The sequence below is a fragment of the Cajanus cajan genome, chromosome 8 (genome assembly GCF_000230855.2).
Source record: "Cajanus cajan strain Asha chromosome 8, NIPB_CcT2T_4, whole genome shotgun sequence".
NCBI lineage: Eukaryota > Viridiplantae > Streptophyta > Magnoliopsida > Fabales > Fabaceae > Cajanus > Cajanus cajan.
Genome location: NC_138524.1, coordinates 35,067,000 through 35,090,676, shown reverse-complemented (window position 1 = coordinate 35,090,676; position 23,677 = coordinate 35,067,000). Strand labels below are relative to the sequence as shown.

The following is a 23,677-nucleotide window of genomic DNA, read 5'->3' as shown; positions in this document are numbered from 1 at the left end:
AAGAACAAATGCCACAAACTGTTGCTGGACATTCACTTGCTGCATTCGCCTGTTGTTTTTGTTCAATTGCTAAATGTCTCACCATGGTGGTTAGCTCATTAATTTTGTTTTCCAGCCTTTGATTATCTACACCACAAACAGAACTAGAACCAGCACCAATTGCCATCTCATTTACTCCCTTGACAGTTCCTCTAAATCCAAATTGCTGAGTGTTGGCTGCCATGTTCGAAATGAGTTGTCTTGCAGCATTTGGTGTCTTATCCATCAGTGCTCCTCCACTTGCTGCATCTATCATGTTCCTATCCATCAAGGTTAGTCCTTCATAAAAATATTGAATCAATAATTGCTCACTAATTTGATGTTGAGGACATGTAGCACACAGCTTGTTGAATCTCTCCCAGTATTCATACAAGGTCTCTCCATTCAGTTGCCTTATACCACAAATCTCTTTCCTAATTGCTGCTGTTCTGGATGCAGGAAAGAATTTCTCTAGAAACAATCTCTTCATTTGATTCCATGTAGTGATTGTTGCTGGTAGAAAGTAGAGCCAATCTTTTGCAACACCATCCAGAGAGAAAGGAAATGCCTTCATTTTGACATGATCTTCAGGAACTCCTTGAGGTCTCATGGTGGAACACACTACATGGAACTCCTTTAAATGCTTATGAGGATCTTCACCTGCAAGTCCATGAAACTTGGGCAACAAATGGATAAGTCCAGATTTAAGCTCATAATTTGTTTGATTATCAGGATATTGGACACACCATGGTTGATACACAACATTAGGTGTAGCCAATTCCTTCAAAGTGAGTTCACGATTATCAGCCATGATATCAAATTCAGAATCAGTTTCAGAAGAAGAGCAAGATTGAAAATTAAAAGTATCACTATCTAAGCAGGATTGAGGATTAAAAGTAGAATTAATAACTACTTCAGAATCAACTATACTACTATTATTATTCTGACTAGACCTACACCTTAACCTATGATAAAGTGTTCTTTCTATCTCAGGATCAAAATCATGTGATGTACCAGGGTTGGACCTAGTCATGCAAATAAGAACACATACAAGGTTATGAAGTCAAAAGTCAACAGAAAAGTCAATATTTACTATATAAGCAACTATAACATGCAAAATGAAGGAATTTGGCAAAAATTCAAACAGAGGAGATCACGCCCGTGATTTATAAATCACGGTCGTGATTCTCTCTGGGGTTTTCCAAAAATATTCCAGAGAAGATCACGCCCGTGATTTAGAATCACGGTCGTGATTCTCTCTGAGGTTTTCCAAAAAATATTCCAGAGAAGATCACGCCCGTGATTTAGAATCACGGTCGTGATTCTCTCTGAAACTCTGAATTTTGACAAGAAGGATCCCTAACACCCGTAGTTATTCCATAACATGGGTGCCTTGATGTGTGAATTTTACCTTTTGAAGACCAAGTTTCAGCTCAATCAGAGAATCTTTGAAAATTTTCGGAATGTGTTTTCCTCTGTTTTTCCTGTGTTTTCTTTCCCTGTTTTTTTTTCAAGCTAAAATACAGCACAAAGAAACCACAAAGAAACCGCAAAGACACCACACAATATTGCTACAAAAACACTACAAATTACCTAAACAATACAATTCAAGACAAACACAATAATATTGAAAACTAAACTGCAAAACTACAATGAATTAGAGACAGAATTAGTGATAGAATCAGACCTAGAATTGAATTACAAAATACTGTACTATAAATTCGAAAACATTTCTACAAACAGTTAGTATACATGATAAAAAAAATCAAAACAAAATGACTTATGTCCCCGGCAACGGCGCCATTTTGATAGCTCAGTCGTATCACTATCAAACAATTCTAGGTTCCTCAACAAATTTCTGTAATATAGAGGACTTAACCTAGGTCATCTCTCAAGGACACAAGCACATTATATTTTGAATTTAATCATGTATGTAAATCAATTTAGAACTCAGGGGGGAAAAATTTTCCAGCAAACAATTAGAGCAAAGTATTAAGAAAGCAAAGAAATCAAATCAACACAAAATTTCAGTAGTATAGAAATTCGGTTCAAGGTTTCAATTCCTACGGTATAATCATCATTGTTCACACAAATACGAATTATTAATCCATCTAATTCAATCCGAAATTAATCCAAACAGTAATCTAAATCTAGATTGTGAATTTTATTAAAACAGAAACTACAATCGCACATTCCAAATTTCAACAAAATTCAAGAAAGTAACCGATTGAATTAGGGATTTAGGTTATTTCTAATTAGAAAATACTTCTTCTCATTTTCATTTAGGGTTCAAAACAGAGATTCAATATCATGAAAAACAGAATTTACACTAAACAGAAAAGAGGAGAAGAAGAAAGGATTCGTTCGGTAAAAATTAGAAACTCAAATTTTACCGTAGTTCTTGAAACCTTAACCCGATTAAGGAATTAGCCGTGCCTCATTATCATGTTGCAGCAAATTCCAATTGAGAGAAGAAATTCCGTGAGAGAGAAAAGAATTCGTGTAAAGAGAGAGTGAGAGAGAAGATGAGAAGTTTCTAAAGAGAGAAGAGAGACTTTTGAGAGAAACTTCTTGAGGAAGTTATCTCAAAATCTGAAAATCTAAAAAATGAATTGTCCAAATCTAAACTCCTGAGTCATTACATGCTTTTAAAGACAAAATAATGGGCCTAAAACCAAAGGTCCAGTCCACTAATTACAATTCAAAAGCCTAATTAACTAAACAAAACAGTTTCATGACAAGCTGAACAATCAAGTGCAGCGCCGCGACCTTAAAGCACAATTTTGGGTCTGAAAATGTCCAAACTGGGCTTTTCGTCCAACATGTGAATTGTAGATCTCCGTCTTATCTTTACAGGGACACCAAGTTTGCCAAATTCCGAGTTGAATAGCTCTAGATATGGCTTGTACAAGAAACTGTGTCAAAACAGGAAATTCTTACGGAAAATTAGTAAAATTTATAACTAATTCCTAAATGATTCACTAATGCAAATCTGAACTAAAACATGAATAAAGGCTACTAAAAAGAATCAAACAAGGTAAAATCACATAAAGAAAGATATACTAAAATATGACTATCATACGGCCGTACTGAACAATTTGAACTACAATACGGCCGTACTGAAACCAATACGGCCATACTGAAGTTTTTGAACTTCAGTGCGGCCGTACTGAAACCAATACGGCCGTACTGAATTCAATACGGCCGTACTGTAGTTCAAATCTTCAGTACGGGCCGTATTGATGTCAGAGGCCGTACTGCGCCTCACTCCTATATATAGGACGTCATTTGGACGTCATTCCACACTTTTCCACACTTCTTGGACTCTCTTCTTGAGTATTCTGGGGTTTTTGAGCAGTGTTCTGCCCTAGAATTCTCTCCGAGAGCCGATCCGACGAAGTTCTTGAGTTCTGAGCATTTAGCTTGAGAATTCGAACTAGTCGAAGGGAAATCTTTTTGATTTCCATAGTAAAGATTAATTTTTAGGGAAGGAGCGAGCGAGCGTGTAGTGGGAGGGAGCGCCAAAAAGCCTCCTAACATTTGAATATATAAAAGCACGCTTCAAAGGTTTCTTCTTCAAAATCCTTCCTTTTACTGCTTTCTGATTGTTGCATCGCATGTTTAATTTATTCATCATGTAGATATCTTATTCATAGCCGTTAATAATAAATAGGGGTAATTTAGTAATTTTACACTGTTATTCATAAAATAATCCGTCATAGGGAACCCGAAAGGGGCGTTGTGGGGTGCTAACACCTTCCCCGCACGTAACCGACTCCCTTACCCAACTCTGGTTGTAATGGCCAAAGTTGATTTATAAAATCAATTGCCTTACATCTTTTTCCAATGTTTTGAGTAAAACATTGGTGGTGACTCCAAGAACCCTTCTTTTTGCGAAAACCACTAATCCATGGAGGGTCCCGCTTGGGATTAACATGGATTGGTGAATCATTTAATAAAATTGTTAGTTCGATGAGGTCTCAGTTTGAGAATAAGTCGTTCTAACAATCCATCATTTTTCAAAACTTTAAAAAGAGTCCGACCATCGTCGCGAATGCCAAGGTCCGTTTCGGCGGGTGGCGACATGGGTCACTGGAAGCCTCAATGGTCCAAACAGCAGGAGGACTTAGCCAGACTGAGGGGCCGAGTTCAACCCTTGAGGGATGAGAACAAGGTCCTAAGGGGGGAGAATAAGGTCCTCAAGGAGGAGAACAAGGGCCTAAGTGTCGAACTACGAGCCGTGAGGGGGGATTTCGCGAGGGTGCAGAAGTCCCTGGAGATTGCTCTACGCTTGAACGAGAACTATGCTTCTCAGGTGGGCGAGCTGCGGGGGCTAGCCTCCTCTTCCCGAAGTCGGGTGCGCTTCCTCGAAGATGAGGTGACGTCTTCCCGTGGCCGGGTTTGTTCTTTGGAGGATGAAGTGAGCTCTCTGAAGGGTGAGCTAGTGGCGGCAACCGAGAAGCGCCTTTGCGATGAGGTCGTGATCGGCGGCAAAGAGGAGGAGGTCACCTTCTTGAAGGCGGAGCTGGCCAGGCAGGAGGCGGCGAGGGAAGTGCTGGAGAAGAAGCTGGAGGAAATCGAACGATCTGTCGTGGTTGAACACAAGCGGGGTTTCCTCAAGGCAGCTCGCTAGGCAAGGCTTCTCGCCCCGGGGTTCGACTTCTCCGCCATGCACGTGGAGAAGGTAGTCCTCTTCGGGAAGTTGGTGAAGGAGGACGACCTCGAGGGTAGCTCTAGTGAAAACGCCTCTGCGTAGGCCAGTTAATGTTTTTGTGTTTTATTTTTCTTTTGTTTTGTTGGATTCATGTATCGAACTCTGTAAACATGGCTTTGTATATACATATTTTCGTTGTTTGCTTAAGTTTTCTCTTGATTTTTGCTGTTTGCGCATTTTGAGGCACACGTTTGATGTCTGTTGTAGGTTTTTGTATGCTGTGATATGCCTTTGTCTTGTGTTGAGAAAGTCAAGGTTCGAACTCGCCCTTGGTTTTTCGTTAAGTGAGTGTTTCCGTGAAGGTTCAAATTCGACCTTAATTTATTAGCGCCGAGGTTCAAAGTCGACCTCAAATTGAAGTAGAGTGAATTGCGCTAAGGTTCGGATTTGACCTTGTATATTTGTTAAGTAGCACGTTGTAAAGGTTCGAACTCGTCCTTGGATAAGTGGTTCGTACTCGTCTTTGCATTTTACCAAGGTTCGAACTCGTCCTTGGATAAGTGGTTCGCACTTGTCTTCGAATTTATGCGTTTTACCAAGGTTCGAACTCGTCCTTGGATTTTCGTCAAGTGACATGTTGCGAAGGTTCAGAGCCGACCTTAACCATGCCGAGGCTCAAGCTTGGCCTCGGATTGACGTATTAGGGTTCGCATTCGACCTCGAATTTGTGCAAAGCGTGTTAGGGTTCGTATTCGACTTCGGATTTAGAGTATTAAGGTTCGTACTCGACCTTGTAATTTTAGCGAGGTTCGGACTTGACCTCGGGTATGGGCGTTAAGGTTCATATTCGACCTTTAATTTTAACGAGGTTCGGACTCGACCTCGAATTTAGAGTAATATGTGTGTTTCATCAAGGTTCGAATTCAACCTCGGATTTAGAGTATTAAGGTTCGTACTCGACCTCGGTTTTAAGGTTCGTACTCGACCTTAGTGAGAGTGAAAAAGGTTGGTTCGATTTCGTCTTTTATAAAAACAATAAATAAGACAATGGATTGAGCCGAATGAGTAATTTTATTGATCATTTTTGTGTGCCTCGTTGAAAACCCTCTCAGTCAACGACTGAGGTGGGAAAAGAGTGCACAATTTCGTTCATACAGAGAGGAGAAATGGAACCTAATGAGCTACGGTGGGGAGGTCCTCCTTGCTTTGCTTGTCGGACGAGGAGAACTTCAGACTCTCGGCGTAACACTACCGAACTGTCTTCTGATTTGCTTTGACGGAGATGATCTTACCGTCATTCCCTGGGAACTTCATGGTGAGGTGCGGAGTGGATACCACCGCTCTAAGTTGATTCAAGGTTGGCCTCCCGATAATGATGTTATAGGAGGTGTTGGCCTCCACGAGGAGGTATCGAACCATGATTCTCCTTGTATCCGGAGGTACCCCGAAGGTTGTCAGTAGGTCTACGTACTCGCGAGTGTGAACTCGCTCTCCTGCGAAGCCGACTAGGGGCTCCGTGTGAGGTCGGATGAGAGAATGGGGGACGTCTAGCTGAGGAACGTTGGCTAGTACAGGACGTCAGCCGAACTTCCTTGGTCAATAATGTCTTTTGTACCTCCTAGTTGGCGACTTCTACCACGATAACCATGAGATCATCTTGGTTGGGGCTGACGCCCGCGTAGTCCTCGTTAGAGAAGGAGATCGGCAGTGAGCTTTGGTGCGAGGTCGAGGTGGTAGAGTGGATGCAGTTGACATTTCGTAGGTGCCTCTTTCGGGCCGAGCTGCTGGCGCCTCCCCTAGCGAAACCACCTGCAATTGTGTTAATCACTCCCCGTAAGGGGGCTGTCCCTGTCTCCTGGCTTATCTCAGCCTGCACTGCACCGCCGACATTTTGTTGGGGGCCAAAGGATTGGTCCGTGCGGGCTCCCGAACCCCGACCTCTGCCACGCCCCCGACCACCATAGCCTCCTCGGTGGCCCTGCTGTCGCTGGATATATTGGCCGAGGTGGCCTGCCTGGATGAGCTCTTCGATACGGTCCCGGAGCGTGCAACACTCCTCCGTGGTGTGACCGTGGTTTCTGTGGTACCGACAGTGCTTGGACTTGTCGGCGCTGTTAGGAGTGTGACCTGGTGGTGGAAGGGCGAGTAGGTTGTTGTTGCTGGCTTTTTCCAGGATGTGGACTCTGGGTGCGTTCAGGGGAGTGTAGAAGTCATATCTCCCCCGTCTGTTTACCCTAGCCGCCTTCTTGAATTGGCTGTCGTTGTTGACTTTAATCTTATCGTTGTGCCCCTGCTCTGGCTTCGCTGGTCCTTTTCCGCGAACCTGGTCATGGAAGTCAGAGTGTTCCTTGTCGCCACCGGCCCGAAACGGGCTTTCGGCATTCGCGAAGGATGGTTGGACTCTTTTATTTTGTTTAAAAATATGGATTGCCAGAATGACTTATTCTCAAACTGAGACCTTGTCAAACGAGCAATTTTATTAAAAGGCTCACCAATCCATGTTAATCCCAAGCGGGACCCTCCATGGATTAGTGGTTTTCGTAGTAAAAGGAGGGTTCTTTGGAGTCGCCACCAATGTTTTACTCAAAACATTGGAAAAAGGGATAAGGCAATCGATTCAAAAATCGACTTCGGCCATTACAACCAGAGTCGGGTAAGGGAGTCGGTTACGCGTGAGGAAGGTGTTAGCACCCCACAGCGCCCCTTTCGGGTTCCCTATGACAGATTATTTCTAAAATAACAATATAAAATTACTAAATTACCCCTATTTATTATAAGCGATTATAAATTAACTATCTACATGATGACAGTTAAATATGCACACAGAAAGCAGTAAAAGGAAGGATTTTGAAGAAGAAACCTTTGAAGCGTGCTTTTTATATATTTCGTAAAACTGGGAAGCTTTATGGCGTTCCCTCGCTCTACAAGCCCGCTCGCTCCCTTCCTATAAAATTTTAACTATGGAAATCCAGAGGATTTCCCTTCGACTAGGTTCGATCCTCAAGCAAAATGGCTCGGGGCTCAAGAACTTCGTCGGATCAACTCTCCAAGTGATTTCTAGGGCAGAACACTGCTCAAAAACCCCAGAATACTCAAGGAGAGGGTTAAAACTATGTTCCCCAGTGTCCTATGACGTCAAAATGACGCCATATTTATAGGGAACAGGCCCAATACGGGCTACAGAATCAATACGGCCGTATTGAAATTTTTGAACTTCAATACGGCCGTATTGAATTCAATACGGCCGTATTGAAATTCAGAAATTTCAATGCGCCCGTATTGAGTTCACTGCGGCTGTATTGAAGCTTCAATACGGCCGTATTGACTTCAGTACGGCCGTATTGAAGTTTCAGAAACTTCAATACGCCGTATTGAGTTCGCTGCGGCCGTGTTGAAGCTTCAATACGGCCGTATTAAGTTTAGTACGGCCGTATTGGGCTTCATTCCCTCCACTTCCTTATTTTAAGCTACTCTAAGACCTCTAAACCTATAGATAGCCATCCTATGGTCTTCTAGGAGTCCTTCTGGCTGACTTTCCTTCGATCTTTGAGGGTCTTCGAGTTTTATTTCTGACCCGGACAATTTTAGGGGTCTACAGCTGCCCCCCCTTTACTTAGTCAAACGGCCTTTTGGTGTACCGATTGACAAGTAAAGGAGTTGACCCAATTGTCCGGGTAATATGCCAACCTTCTGACTTGTAGCGTCTTCCGGTGGAAAATTATTGAGTAGCCTCTCCAGGTGGGTGCATACCTCGGCGTTTCTGACATCCTCGGTAGCTGAGTTTACCCTCTCCAGGGTGAGTATTAATCGTCGCCTCTCCAGACTTTGCTTTGCTTGCTGCCCAAGCTGGAAGCTGTGAGTACCGCCTCTCCAGGCTTAGCTTCACTCTTTGTTCGAGCCGGAAGCTAAGCACCTTTGTGACGATGGTGAGCGGTGTGAGTTTCGCCTCTCCAGGCTTAGTCTCGCTCTTTGTTCGAGCCGGAAACTAAGCACCTTTGTGACGACGGTGAGCGGTGTGAGTTTCGCCTCTCCAGGCTTAGTCTCGCTCTTTGTTCGAGCCGGAAACTAAGCACCTTTGTGACGACGGTGAGCGGTGTGAGTTTCGCCTCTCCAGGCTTTGCTTTGCTTGCTGCTCAAGCTGGAAGCTGTGAGTTCCGTCTCTCCAGGCTTAGCTTCGCTCTTTGCTCGAGCCGGAAGCTAAGTACCTTTGTGACGACGGTGAGCAGTGAGTACCTCCTTTCCAGAGATTTGTGATGGTTTTGTCTCCACAGTCCACGATGCTGCTTCGACGGTTGTTTTTTGATTTTGTGCCACTGAGGGCTGGATAACGCAGGGATCCGTCTAGGGGATGTGCAGTCATTCATAGGTTTTTGTGCCCCAACTTGCATTGCATTGTTGGTACCCATTGAGGAATTTCTGTTTCCTTGGGGTGTAGACACAGATGCTCTTCTTGAATTGAGCGATGCCTTATGTTTGGCTGACGTCCTTTGACGTTGGTGGAGTATCCCGGTTATCCTTGTTCGGGTATCTCTTTTTGATTTTCTGATTTTTGCTGCCTCTGTATAGGCTGTTATCTGCTGGGGATTCTGGATGTTGATTTTGTCTCCACAGTCCACGATGCTGCTTCGACGATTGTTTTTGATTTTTGTGCCACTGAGGGCTGGATAACGCAGGGATCCGTCTAGGGGATGTGCAGTTACTCATAGGTTCTTGTGTCCCAACTTTCCATTGAGTAGTTGGCGCCCATTGAGGAATTTCTGTTTCCTTGGGGTGTAGACACGAAGATGCTCTTTCTGAGATGAGCAGTGCCTTATGATTGGCTGACGTCCTTTGGACGTTGGTGGAGTATCCCGGTTATCCTTATTCGGGTAACTCTTTTTAATTTTTGGATTTTGTTGCCTCTGTGTAGGCTGTTATCCGCCAGGGGATTTTGTCATTGGTTGTGATTGGCCTCTTCTGTTAGGCAGATCATCTTGATGTTCAATGATAGGCTGAGAGCCGGATTCCGCTTGGGGAATGATTATTGATCTTTTCGATTTTTTTCTCTTTTTTGAAAGAGTGCCTCTGAATAGGCGAATTATCTTGATGTTTGATGATTGGCTGAATGCCGAATTCCTCTTGGGGAATGGTTATTGATCTTTTTGATTTTTTCTCTTTTTGAAGGGATGCCTCTGAGTAGGCGACTGGGGAATGTGGGATCTTATGTATCCCAGAGTATTATTTAGGAAGCCTCTGCAGGCTTAGCCTCACTCAACGCCTGAGTTGAAGAGCTATCTTCACTGAGGAAGTTTTTAAGTCCTTTGACTTGGATATTCTTCTTGGGCGATCGTGTTTCCATTAGGGACTTTGACGATCTTGCTTGATAGCTCTTGCTGGGGATTTTGAGTCCAAGAGCGTGAGTTGAGGTTTCTCTGGGGAGTATTATTTCTGCGAGCCTCTCCAGGCTCAGTTATTTTGAGAGAGTATTATTTCGGCGAGCCTCTCCAGGCTCAATTATTTTGAGAGAGTATTATTTCGGCAAGCCTCTCCAGGCTCAGTTATTTTGAGAGAGTATTATTTCGGCAAGCCTCTCCAGGCTCAATTATTCTGAAGGAGTATTATTTTGGCAAGCCTCTCCAGGCTCAATTATTCTGTGGGAGTATTGTTTCGGCAAGCCTCTCCAGGCTCAGTTATTCTGTATGAGTATTGTTTCGGCAAGCCTCTCCAGGCTTAGTTATTTTGTATGAGTATTATTTCGGCAAGCCTCTCCAGGCTCAATTATTTTGTGAGAGTATTCTTTCGGCAAGCCTCTCCAGGCTCAATTATTCTGTACGAGGCGATTGATTTTCTAAATCTTTTGCCTTTTTTGTCGTTTTTGGCTTTTTCTGTATTTCGCCTTTTTGTTGATTTTGGCTTTTTCTGTATTTCGCCTTTTTTTGTTGATTTTGGCTTTTTCTGTATTTTTGCCTTTTTTGTTAGTTTTGGCTTTTTCTGTACAGAAATGTATCTGAGGAGTATTATTTTGGCGAGCCTCTCCAGGCTCAATTATTCTGAGAGAGTATTATTTCGGCAAGCCTCTCCAGGCTCAATTATTCTGCGAGAGTATTATTTCGGCGAGCCTCTCCAGGCTCAGTTATTCTGTGAGAGTATTATTTCAGTAAGCCTCTCCAGGCTCAGTTATTCTGAGAGAGTATTCTTTCGGCGAGCCTCTCCAGGCTCAATTATTTTGAGAGAGTATTCTTTCGGCGAGCCTCTCCAGGCTCAATTATTCTGTATGACGCTGTTGATTTTTGAATCTTTGCATTTTGTTTGCTGCTGTCATACACAAGCAATTTTTCTATTTTTTCTATTTTATGTGATTGCCTCATGAAGAGGTCTTTGAAAATTTCTTTATGGCCAATACGGCCGTATCCATTTCAGTACGCCCGTATTGAGTTGAAATTTTGTTCATAACCCCCATTTTAGTACGGGTGTACTGAACATGGTACGGGCGCATTGTTTTTCTGAAGTTTAAATTTTTTGTTTTTTTGTTTTTTTGTTGTTTTTTTTTGTTTTTTTGTTTGTTTTTTCAATAAACAGAGAATAAGTGATCTTCCAGTACACCTATCATCTGTATGCATGTATGCAGTATGATGCACCTAATTCTATTTGATTTATCTTTCAAAAGAATTAACCGATGCGTTTCTCTGTTTGGATTTTTGCCATTCCTCTAAACGGGCTGTGCGCTGCCGATTTCTGTAACCGAGGAATGATGCATATTACATTGAGATTTGGTGTCATCAACCAAATGATCCTTCCCTTCCTTTAGAAGATGTGTCAACCCTCCTATTGACCACTATATCTCCATGTTTCCACTAGATTATTAAAAAAAATCGTTGGGACAAGAGAGAAAAGAAGGAAAGGATGTATTTTTTTCGAAAGTTTGTGTTTTAGAGGGGATTATTTTATTTTTGAAAAAATTGTTTTTGTAAGAATGGCTGGCCAAGGTAGGCTTATTGTGTTTAGGTTTGTTCGATTAAACACTTATGAGATTAAGCACATCTTTGTTATTAATGATTGTGCTTTGACAACTTGGATAGCTTTTCTTGAGCCCCTTGTTGAATTCAATTGATGGTACCATCATGGATTTATTTTGTTTTTTTTTTCTTTTTTTGACGGCCCTAACTTTTGCCTAAAACACCCATTTGTGGAGTTTTAGCGGGCTTTTGTTTTTGTTTATTTTTGCAACCCTAATTTTTGCCTAGGTCACCCTTTTGTGGGATTCCTAGCGGGTCTTTTGCTCTTATTTTTGCGCAGCTCCTTTTTTGGGTTTCCTGCCGAGCTTTTTGTTTTTTAGGATTTTTGTCCTTAATGGATTTCTTTTTATCCATGACGGCACTTATTGAGGCCAAGGAAAGGTGCTCCAAGTTGTCACACACTTCCACATAAAAATGATGCGGGTTTATTGATTATTAAGATGATTTTAACCTCATTTATGTTTATTCAAACAGGGTTACATAATGCGGTTTAGAATTTTATTGCAAGCAAGAAAAGAAGCAATAAGAAATAATGAAGAATGATTTTATTATAATCGCAGCGGAAACATGTGCCCTATCGAGGCTCGGGGGTCGGGCTGTCCCCGAGGAGTAATCTCTAATAGTCATCAGGTCTATACATCCCTATCGGAAGGAGAAGAGCACTTGATGACGACGACCGGCCTTGACGCTTGTGAACCGGCCTTCCTAAAGATCTGGCTTAAAGAACGTCGAGAAGGATCTTTGTTCCTCTTCGTCCTTTGATCTTTATTAGGGTTGTATCCTAACCCTTGTTTCCCCGGATTATCCTTGATAACGGGTAGCTCGGGAATTCCTTGGGAATCCTTGCCAAGTCTTTGTCCTGGCAAGTATCCGTTCTTGGTGAGCATGTAGGCTACCTTCTTCATTTCTCGGGGAAACGTTTCGACATTGGCGATTTCCAATGCTTGGAAGGCGGTCTCTAGAGCTTCCTCTGCTGCATCCACGTAAGGTATGGCAGATGGCTTGCTGATGAGTATGTCATCTTCAGCTTGTACAGTCACCAGCTTGTCACCCACTGTGAATTTGACTTTCTGGTGGAGCGTAGAAGGAACAGCTTTCGCATCATGAATCCAAGGTCGGCCGAGGAGACAGCTGTATGCGGGAGTAATGTCCATCACTTGGAATTCGACATTGAAAATGGTGGGCCCAATTTGGATCGGAAGATTGATTTCTCCCACCACTTCTCTTTTGGACCCGTCGAAAGCTCGAACGATCATGTTGCTCGGGCGCATTTGGACTCCCTTGATTGCCACTTGATCAAGTGTTCTTTTTGGCAACACGTTCAAGGAAGATCCATTATCTACCAAGACTTTAGCGATGTGATACTCCTTGCACTTTACAGAGATGTGCAAGGGCTTGTTGTGGTTCGGTCCCTCAGCGGGGATCTCTTCATCGGTGAAAGTGAGGTGATCATTAGCCGTGATGTGACTAACAATCCCCTCAAACTTGTCTTGGGAGATAGTGTGCGACACGTATGCCTCGTTCAAGACTTTCAACAGAGCTTGCCGATGCGGTTCGAAGCATAGGATCAACGACAACAACGTAATCTTTGCTGGCGTCCTATGAAGTTGATCCACGATGGAGTACTCGCTCTGTCGGATAAACTTTAACAGCTCGTCTGTCTCCTCCTCGGATTCTTTTTCCTCGGTTTTCTTTTCTTCTTTTTCTTTATTCTTGGGGGCTTTATCATGAAGATCTTCGGGAGTGTAGATCCTGCCACTCCTAGTCCTGCCCCCAAGTCCAGCGATGTTAGAGAAATCGCTGTCGGCAGAAAAATGGATGTCGTATATCCACGGCACAGCCTTATTTGATTCGTAGGGGAAAGGTCTTGGAGCAGTGATCCTTAACGGTGTTGGACCTTCCCCTTTGTTCGTCTTGATTACCAACAACGGAGTTGACGTGTGTTCGCTTGGTGCGGTTGTTGGCTTACACTTGATAACGAACGGCATGCGATCCATTTTGAACATACGCATCGATTATTTCTTTCTTTTTATTAATGTTTATTAATGAATTACTAGGAGAGATGTATGAAACGAATGACTCCTAGATCTCTCCATGATCTATATGCATGATATGAGATGATGGAGATGAATATGCATGCATAGTGTTTATTCAACTAAGCATTATCATGTTTTGGGATTTTCCTAAGATGATGCATGATATTGCTTGGTTTGGATAAATACATATTTTTTTCTTTTGGATATTTTGTATCTTTTTTGTATTTTTTGGGTGAAAAGGGAAACTACCTATATGAATGCAATGAAGGTAGATGTTAACACCATGTACTAGAAGATCTTTATTTCTATTTATTCTTATTATTTAAAAAAAGAATGTTGTATGTTTAAAAGTGCAATGTATGCTCATACAATGTCACATAAACAATGCACAAACAATTCACTCATCCACGAACAGTCACGAGCGAATCACGAGGTAGGGGTCTCCTGCAGAAATGGTGCATATTCGAGGTAGGTTCTAACTGTTCTCACCAGTCCAAGGCCCCCAAGGTGCCCCCATTATAGGGACCCAATTCCTCTCATCGTAGGTCGATGGAAAGCTCCAACGCACCGTCGGACTCAAGTTCATGGTTATCACCTTGAGTGATGTTTTCCGACAACGGTCTACGGGCACCTATAGACCCATTCGACAACCGGCCGTACTAACATCCACTCCCTATGGTTAATCACTCATGCCCCCGGGTATAGAGGGAACTGTTGTGTGCAAAGGTTTGTGTGCAGTTTTTATTTCAAACAATTGCGTGAATTTAAAAATACAACAGTTATTAAAGCCATATAATAAATCATGTTATCATACAAGCAAGGGGTAATAAAGTAATTTTAACTATTATTTGTTAAAAACAATCTGTCACTAAATGGGATTGACTCTCGAAGCTTCCCCAGTGAAGTCGCCATCTATCGCCACCGGCCCGAAACGGGCTTTCGGCATTCGCGAAGGATGGTTGGACTCTTTTATTTTGTTTAAAAATATGGATTGCCAGAATGACTTATTCTCAAACTGAGACCTTGTCAAACGAGCAATTTTATTAAAAGGCTCACCAATCCATGTTAATCCCAAGCGGGACCCTCCATGGATTAGTGGTTTTCGTAGTAAAAGGAGGGTTCTTTGGAGTCGCCACCAATGTTTTACTCAAAACATTGGAAAAAGGGATAAGGCAATCGATTCAAAAATCGACTTCGGCCATTACAACCAGAGTCGGGTAAGGGAGTCGGTTACGCGTGAGGAAGGTGTTAGCACCCCACAGCGCCCCTTTCGGGTTCCCTATGACAGATTATTTCTAAAATAACAATATAAAATTACTAAATTACCCCTATTTATTATAAGCGATTATAAATTAACTATCTACATGATGACAGTTAAATATGCACACAGAAAGCAGTAAAAGGAAGGATTTTGAAGAAGAAACCTTTGAAGCGTGCTTTTTATATATTTCGTAAAACTGGGAAGCTTTATGGCGTTCCCTCGCTCTACAAGCCCGCTCGCTCCCTTCCTATAAAATTTTAACTATGGAAATCCAGAGGATTTCCCTTCGACTAGGTTCGATCCTCAAGCAAAATGGCTCGGGGCTCAAGAACTTCGTCGGATCAACTCTCCAAGTGATTTCTAGGGCAGAACACTGCTCAAAAACCCCAGAATACTCAAGGAGAGGGTTAAAACTATGTTCCCCAGTGTCCTATGACGTCAAAATGACGCCATATTTATAGGGAACAGGCCCAATACGGGCTACAGAATCAATACGGCCGTATTGAAATTTTTGAACTTCAATACGGCCGTATTGAATTCAATACGGCCGTATTGAAATTCAGAAATTTCAATGCGCCCGTATTGAGTTCACTGCGGCTGTATTGAAGCTTCAATACGGCCGTATTGACTTCAGTACGGCCGTATTGAAGTTTCAGAAACTTCAATACGCCGTATTGAGTTCGCTGCGGCCGTGTTGAAGCTTCAATACGGCCGTATTAAGTTTAGTACGGCCGTATTGGGCTTCATTCCCTCCACTTCCTTATTTTAAGCTACTCTAAGACCTCTAAACCTATAGATAGCCATCCTATGGTCTTCTAGGAGTCCTTCTGGCTGACTTTCCTTCGATCTTTGAGGGTCTTCGAGTTTTATTTCAGACCCGGACAATTTTAGGGGTCTACATTCCTCCATCTGGATGTAACCTGTCGCACGGGCGCGGAGCTCGTCCATGTTGCGGGGAGACTCACGACACAGGCTGTCGACGAATGGTCCGGGCTTGAGTGCCATGAGCATGGCATGTAGAACCTCGGGATTCAAGTTTCTGATCTTGATCGAGGTGGCAGCAAATCGTTCCATGAATGCCTGGAGTGGTTCGTCGTCATTTTGCCTGAGACTGGCCAGGGCGGCTGAAGTGACATGGTGAGGTGGGCTCGTCGCATATTGTGCGGTGAACCTCCTGACTAGGGTGCCGAAGCTGTCAATGGACTCGGCAGGCAATTGGGTGTACCAGTTGAGCTCGGCCCCTTTAAGTGAAGTCGGAAACACCCTACACAAGATAGCATCGTTGTTGGTGTAGAGATTTACCTGTGTTGTGTACAGGTCGATGTGTTCATCTGGGTCTGTCGTGCCATCATAGCGGTCGAGGTGGAGAGGCTTCCACCCGTGAGGGAGTGGTGTCTCCATAATGCCATCCACAAAAGGGTGGCGGCGAAAAGTTGCCTGATCCCCCGCGGTATGAGTAGGGACCTTGCTGACTTCATGGGCTTACTTGTGCGTCGGTGCGTGAGACTGATGCGTGGCAAGTCGTTGAGTTGGTGCCTTGGTTGTAGTCCGAGGTTGAGAGACTGAATGTTCTTCTTCCTCGTGGTGCCTGCTCACATGAGGAGGATGATCGGAGTGGTGTCGAGGGAGTTGAGCATGGATTCGCTCGTTCTCGGCGCGTAGCGCCGCCAGGTCAGCTTCATTAGCGGTACGCATTGCCGCTAGGTCGGTGTCGTGCTTGGCACGCATGTTCTGTAGGTCGGCGGTGTGTTGTTGTCGCATCTGTTCGACCTGGTCGATCAGTCTCCTCAACGCCGCTTCGTTATCCATGGTAGTTGAGTGATTTGCGTCATCTGTGCGTCTACTATGGCTTCTGGTGAAAACCATAAGCGTGACCGATAAGAGCTGTCTTGATCGGCCCCACGGTGGGCGCCAAATGTTCTTACTGGAAATCTGCTGTAGAGCTGATCCGCCAGGTAAGATCGGTGAGCCTCCTTTACTGGTACGTTGGTGCTCCAAGATGGGGGTGGTACTTGCAAAAGAGACTCCGATGCTAAAGTTAGTTTTTGTGTGAGTATAAGTCTCGTATATATAATGCACGTATCTTGGTGTGTTTTAGGGTTGCCTTGGGCTTTGGGCTTGAGATAAGATATAATATGGTTAGGTAACGGGCCTCGTCTAGGACGAGATTCTCGGGGATCAGTTATGGTCTGCTCAAATGCCGAGCTGACATCGCGTAGCGTGTGCCCGAGGTCATCTTGTGTTAAGACGCCGAGCTCCCGAGCTCGGAGCTCGGCTTCGCAGTACGGACAGTACAAAACCCATACACAGCTTCAAAAGGAGAAATATTGGTAATTTTGTGGACTACCCTATTATAGGAAAATTCAATGTGTGGCAAATACTCATCCCAAGATTTGTGATTGCCCTTTAAGACTGCCCTAAGCATAGTAGATAGAGATCTATTCACCACCTCAGTTTGGCCATCTGTTTGAGGATGACAAGTAGTTGAAAAGAGGAGTTTAGTTCCTAGTCTTGACCATAAGACACGCCAAAAATGGCTTAGGAACATAGTATCTCTATCTGAAACTATTGTTCTAGGAAGTCCATGGAGTTTAACCACATCTCTAAAGAAGAGTTTTGCAATGTTGCTTGCATCATCTACTTTGTGGCATGGAATGAAATGAGCCATTTTACTGAAACGGTCCACAACCACAAAGATAGAATCCATTCCCCTTTGGGTTCTAGGTAAACCTAGCACAAAGTCCATGCTAATATCTACCCAAGGGGAAGAAGCAACTGGCAAAGGTGTGTATGTACCATGAGGCATCACTTTAGACTTGGCTTGTAAACAAGCCAAACATCTAAAGCAATGCTTTTGGACATCCTTTCGCATATGGGGCCAATAAAATTTTTCTTTTAGCAAACTAAGGGTTTTATCAACACCAAAGTGCCCCATAAGCCCACCTTCATGACTCTCTTTAATTAATAGTTTCCTAATGGATCCTTGGGGTATACATAACTTTCCTTCTTTGTACAAATACCCCTTAGCCATATAGAAACCATCAAAAGCTTTTTGTTGGCATTTTTCATAATTAACACCAAAGTCAAGATCTTTCTCATAAAATTCCTTAATATTATCAAATCCAAGAATTTGAGTACCTAGAGACATAAGCAATGTTTGCCTTCTAGATAAAGCATCAGCTACAACATTTGATTTCCCTTTCTTGAATTTAATAATATATGGAAACTGTTCAAGGAATTCTAGCCATTTGGCATGCCTCTTATTTAACTTACCTTGACCTCTTAAATATTTAAGTGACTCATGGTTACTATGGATGACAAACTCTTTAGACACTAAATAGTGTTCCCAAGTTTGTAAAGCCCTAACCAAGGCATATAACTCCTTGTCATAGGTGGGGTAATTGAGTGAGGCACCTTTTAGTTTTTCACTAAAATATGCAATGGGGTGTCCTCCTTGCAATAACACAGCCCCTATGCCAACTCCAGATGCATCACATTCTAGCTCAAAAGTCTTTTCAAAATTCGGCAAAGCTAGTATGGGTGCATTTGTAAGTTGATCCTTAAGAAGTTGAAATGATTGGTCATGCTTTGAAGTCCATTCAAATAAACTATCTTTTTTAACAAGCTCATTCAAGGGTGACGCAATGCTATAGAAGTTAGGAACAAATCTTCTATAAAAACTTGCAAGGCCATGAAAACTCCTAACTTCACTAACATTCTTTGGTTTTGGCCACTCTTGAATGACTTTAATTTTCTCGGGGTCCACACGAACCCCTTCTTTGCTCACAATGAACCCTAGGAAAACCACATGATCCACACAAAAAGTACATTTTTCAATATTTGCAAATAAGTGGTTTTCCCTAAGGATCATCAAAACTTCTCTAAGATGTCCTATGTGATCATCTTCAGACCTACTATAGATTAGAATATCATCAAAATAAACAACAACAAATTTTCCTATACACTCTCTCAAGACATGATTCATAAGCCTCATGAATGTACTTGGTGCATTAGTTAAACCAAAAGGCATAACTAGCCACTCATACAATCCAAACTTGGTCTTAAAGGCAGTTTTCCACTCATCACCCTCTTTGATTCTTATTTGGTGATAACCACTCTTAAGATCAATTTTAGAAAATATAATAGCACCATGTAATTCATCAAGCATATCATCAAGTCTATGGATTGGGTGCCTGTACTTGATTGTGATATTGTTAATAGCCCTACAATCACTACACATTCTCCATTTTCCATCTTTCTTGGGCACTAACAATACAGGCACAACACAGGGACTCAAACTCTTTTGCACCCACCCCTTATTCAATAATTCTTGAACTTGGTTCTCTATCTCCTTATTTTCTTGGGGATTTTTCCTATTGGGTAGACTAGCCCCAGGCACAAAATCAATTTGATGTTCTATACTCCTAAAAGGAGGAAAGCCCTTTAGACCATCACTAGGGAATATATCATCAAATTCTTTTAATAATTGAGAAACTTCAAGAGGTAAAGAACTAGGCTCAAGACTTAAATTATGACAATTAAGCATACCTCTACAAAGAAGAATATAAGAAGGCTTTTCAACAATTAGGGTTTGTTTTAAAGTTTCTTGTTGAATTCCTTCTATTGGAAGAAGTTTCTCTTCCTTCTTCTTCTTTGAAGATTTATGCTTCTTTTCTTTTTTTTTTAATCAATTTTTTTTTTCTTCTTCTCTTTTCATTTTCACTTGTACTTGATCCTCTAGCACTTGTGAAGGAGATAAAGGATGAAGTACAAACTTTTTTTCTTTGTGAGTGAAAGTAATTTCATTGGTAAGGCCATTATGCATGGTTTTCTTGTCAAATTTCCATGGCCTTCCCAACAAAATGTGGCAAGCTTCCATGGGAACTATGTCACATACCACATGATCTTCATAGTTACCAATGGAAAACTTGACTTTCACTTGTTTATCTACAATGATATCCCCATCTTCATTAAGTGATGGAAGAGGTAAGGAGGAGTGAATGGAGTTCTTCTCCTTAGCTTCTGCTAGCTCAGATCTTCTTCAAAGGAGATGGAATCCGAAGTTGATGAACACTTGAAGGAAGATAAATCTCGGAAGGAAATAGGCCTAAGCCTTGGATGGAAGCATCCAAGCTTAAGGAGCAATGGATTGCTCACTTCAAAGGGAAGGAAGAAGATGAACTTCTAAGGTTTGAAGGAGAAATCTCTAGGTGACTTTGATGAAGAAACTCGGCAACAAAGGCTCTCAAATTTCATAAATGTCAAAGTGATTACAATGTGTAGAAGAATGACTTAAGTAGGGTTCCGGATATGCACTTTTTGGGCGCCTAAATCAAAGGCTACATGTGGTGCCCAAAATTTGAATTCAAACTTGAATTTTGAATTCAAATTTTGGCTCCCATGTGCTAGTCCGAAAATTTAGGTACCAAGGTGCATTTAGGTTTGATTTGAGAGTTATTTAGGGTTAATTTGAGTGGCACATGTTCAGCCACCCATGGTGCTAAACATGTGACTCAAATGTAACTTAAATGACATCCAAATTAAACCTAGTTTCATCTAATTTACCTATTTAAGTAATCCTTGCATAATCCTATTATAATGACCTAAATACAATGGTCAATCAAATACAATGGAAAGGAAAAATTACAAGAATGAAAATGAGCCCAATATTGGGTACCAAAAGCCCAAAAGCCCATGAAGCCCAAAACTAGGCCCAACAAGCCTAAAGCTCAAAAATGCTACTCTAAGTGGTCCAAAATATAAGACCAAAATATATGTAAACTATACTAATAAAAAATAAGAAGAATAGACATGTCAAGATAGGCCCATGAGAAGCTTGAATTGGGCCTTCCAAGCCCATCGGGCCTTGACTGGCCCAAACCTCCATGTCTAGCCCTCTCCTCTTGGATCTTTGAGTATGTCACCTCTTGCATTCCAAAGCATGATTCCATCATTAAGCCAATGAAGTTGATATGGTTTCGGATGGGGAATTGGAGTAAGATCAAGCTTCTCCATCAACCTTGTGCTACAACAATTGCAACAAGACCCATTATCCACAATGAGAGAACAAGCTTTATCAGAAATTTTACATCTTGTGTGAAAAATATTCTCTCTTTGTGAAAGGTGAGACTCATGAGGTTGGTTTCCTAGAAGCCTTCTAATCATCAAAAGTTGACCATCATAAGGATATGCTCTTTCAATTGGATGGTCTTCCTTACTTGTTTCTTAGTCATATCTGATTAATATATCATATTTGATTAATCCTTTTCTATTTCTCCCTCTTTGTAATCATCAAAAAGAAATAGATGAATTGTTAAGTCAGACAAAGCAATTCCCAACAAGGTTTTGAACATGACAAATATAATACATATTTTTATTTCTAACATATGTGTTAGTGTTTCAGATAAATATAAGAACAAACAAAACTGAAAGATGAAGTACGTGTTATTACACATACTATGCTCAAACAAAACGAAGCCTGGTTGAGTTGTGCAAAACATCAGATGATGGTTGATCAAGTATCAAGACTAAGCTTGATCAAAAGCCAGACAAAAATACAACAAATACAAGACAAGGCCTACTACTAGTCGAAGTCTTAAAGAATCAGACGATAAATAACACAAGACGAAGGAACGTTCCAGATGGAATTAAAGTCTTCCATCTTCACAACTAACCAGACGGAGGGAAAAGTCAAAGTCTTCTTCTCAAACGGAGACTCAAATTTGAGATGCATTACCAGACGTAGATGAAGAATACTAAAAAGCGCCTGAAGTGCACTATTCACAATAAGAAATATCAAATATCATCTACACTCATAGAAGAGCACACAAAGTCATCAAATTCATGAGAAGAAAGAAGAAAGATAGACAAGCACGTATCCACAAGTCAAAGCATGCGTGTGTCAGAGAAAGTACACCAACTTTTCAGAAAAAGACAACACCTCTACAGTTGACGAAGAAAGAACAAAAATACCTAGCTTATGATTGATGTCAAAAATAGAATTGAGCAAACTGCACAAAAGACTTCATGTAACACAGATTCAGTAAGCAAACATTTAATGTAAGAACAAATGCATTAAATGAAAGATCTATATGGACATGAATGAACTACTATCTGCGCCAACGGGGAGCTTCACTCCAACGGATACTTTCAAATTTAAACAACGGGAACATTTATCACGAGGCTATAAATATCAAGACCTAACAAGAGAAGAAAGGCGAAAAGAAGCAACGAGCAATAAGCAAAAGCGAACGTAAAAAGCAAACTTACATCTTTTCTTGTAAAGTCTTGTATATTTGTATAAATCTAAGATAGCTTATCTTAGCGAGTGTTTAGACTATCCTATCCTATTTGTGAGAGTAATACACACTCAAACACATATCTCTATAAAACTAAGATTGCATACCTTAGAGAGTGTAGAAACTATTTTATCCTCTCTGTGAGAGTTATACACATACTTAAAACATCTATCTGTTATAAAGCCTAAAGTGGCTAGTTGAAAGAATACTTGGGGAACCAGAAGTGGTTTAAGAATACTAGTACTGACGAGTGAAGTTAGCAAACCAGGAGTGGTTGATAATACTTGGAGAACTAGAAATAGTTTAAGAATACTAGCACTGACGAGTGAAGTTGGCGAAGCAGAAGTGGTTGATAATACTTGTAATCCGTTGTGATTAGTGGAACCTTTAGGTTGAAAGAGACTGGACGTAGCTTAGGTCGAGCAAACCATTATAAAACTCTTTGCATTTTTATCTATTTCTCTAATGCAATTTTGTTTAGTTGATATATCATACTAAAAATTTCGTCCACTACTTATTTCTTATTGCAACTATCTTTAGACGGAAAATACAATTGCTTAACTTATTATTTTAAGAGACATTTTCCTTGTGCAGATGATAAACTCTCAAACGCAAAATCTTTGTTGAGCCAACCTTGCATAGTTTTTAAGTGTTCAAAGTAATATTTTTATTAGATAAAAAAGACTCTTTGTGAAAACGTTTTTAAAATTCCTTCATTCACACACACATTCAACCCCCTCTTCTGTGTGTTTGTCCGCTAACTTCAATTGGTATCAGATCTTGACCCCTTGGGTTGAGCATCTAACACTACAGGGGTACACAACGATCAATGGAAAATGAAGGACAGGTTGTGAACCGCCCACCTTTCGTCAGAGGAACAAAATACGACTACTTGAAATAAAGATTGATCGCATTCTTTTACCCATGTCATATAGACATGTGGGATGTCGTAGAACAAGGAAACTACATTCCACGTGACGAGGCTGGTAATGAGATACCTAAAGCACATTGGAATGAAAAACAAAAACAAAGATTTGTGCTGAATTCTAATGCCCGAAATGAACTTATATGTGCTCTGTCTGAGGAAGAGTACACCAAAGTACACAGCTTCAAGAGTGCCAAGAAAATGTGGGATACCCTAGCTCTAACCTACGAGGGATCCTTGGAGGTAAAATGCAAAACGCTAAGTTTATTGGCTCGTAAGTATGAACTCTTCGAAATGGAAGAGAATGAGTCTATCCAAACTATGTTTAGAAGATTCCAAACTGTAAATGAACTCTTTTTTCTAGGTAGAAATTATGATAATTTTGATCACATTGACAAGTTGCTTCGTAGTTTACCCAGGAAGTGGAGACCACAGGTTACAGCCTTAAGAGCATCCAAGAACCTCAAAAAACTCTCGCTAGAAGAACTCA

General features: G+C 41.6%; 1 non-coding gene across 1 annotated transcript; it reads left to right on the top strand.

The window, feature by feature from the left end:
- Positions 1-353: 353 nt before the first annotated feature.
- On the top strand, positions 354-458 carry LOC145951009 (small nucleolar RNA R71). Its single transcript, XR_014428835.1, has one exon. It is a non-coding gene; the product is annotated as a small nucleolar RNA R71 (small nucleolar RNA).
- The last annotated feature ends 23,219 nt before the right edge of the window (positions 459-23,677 follow it).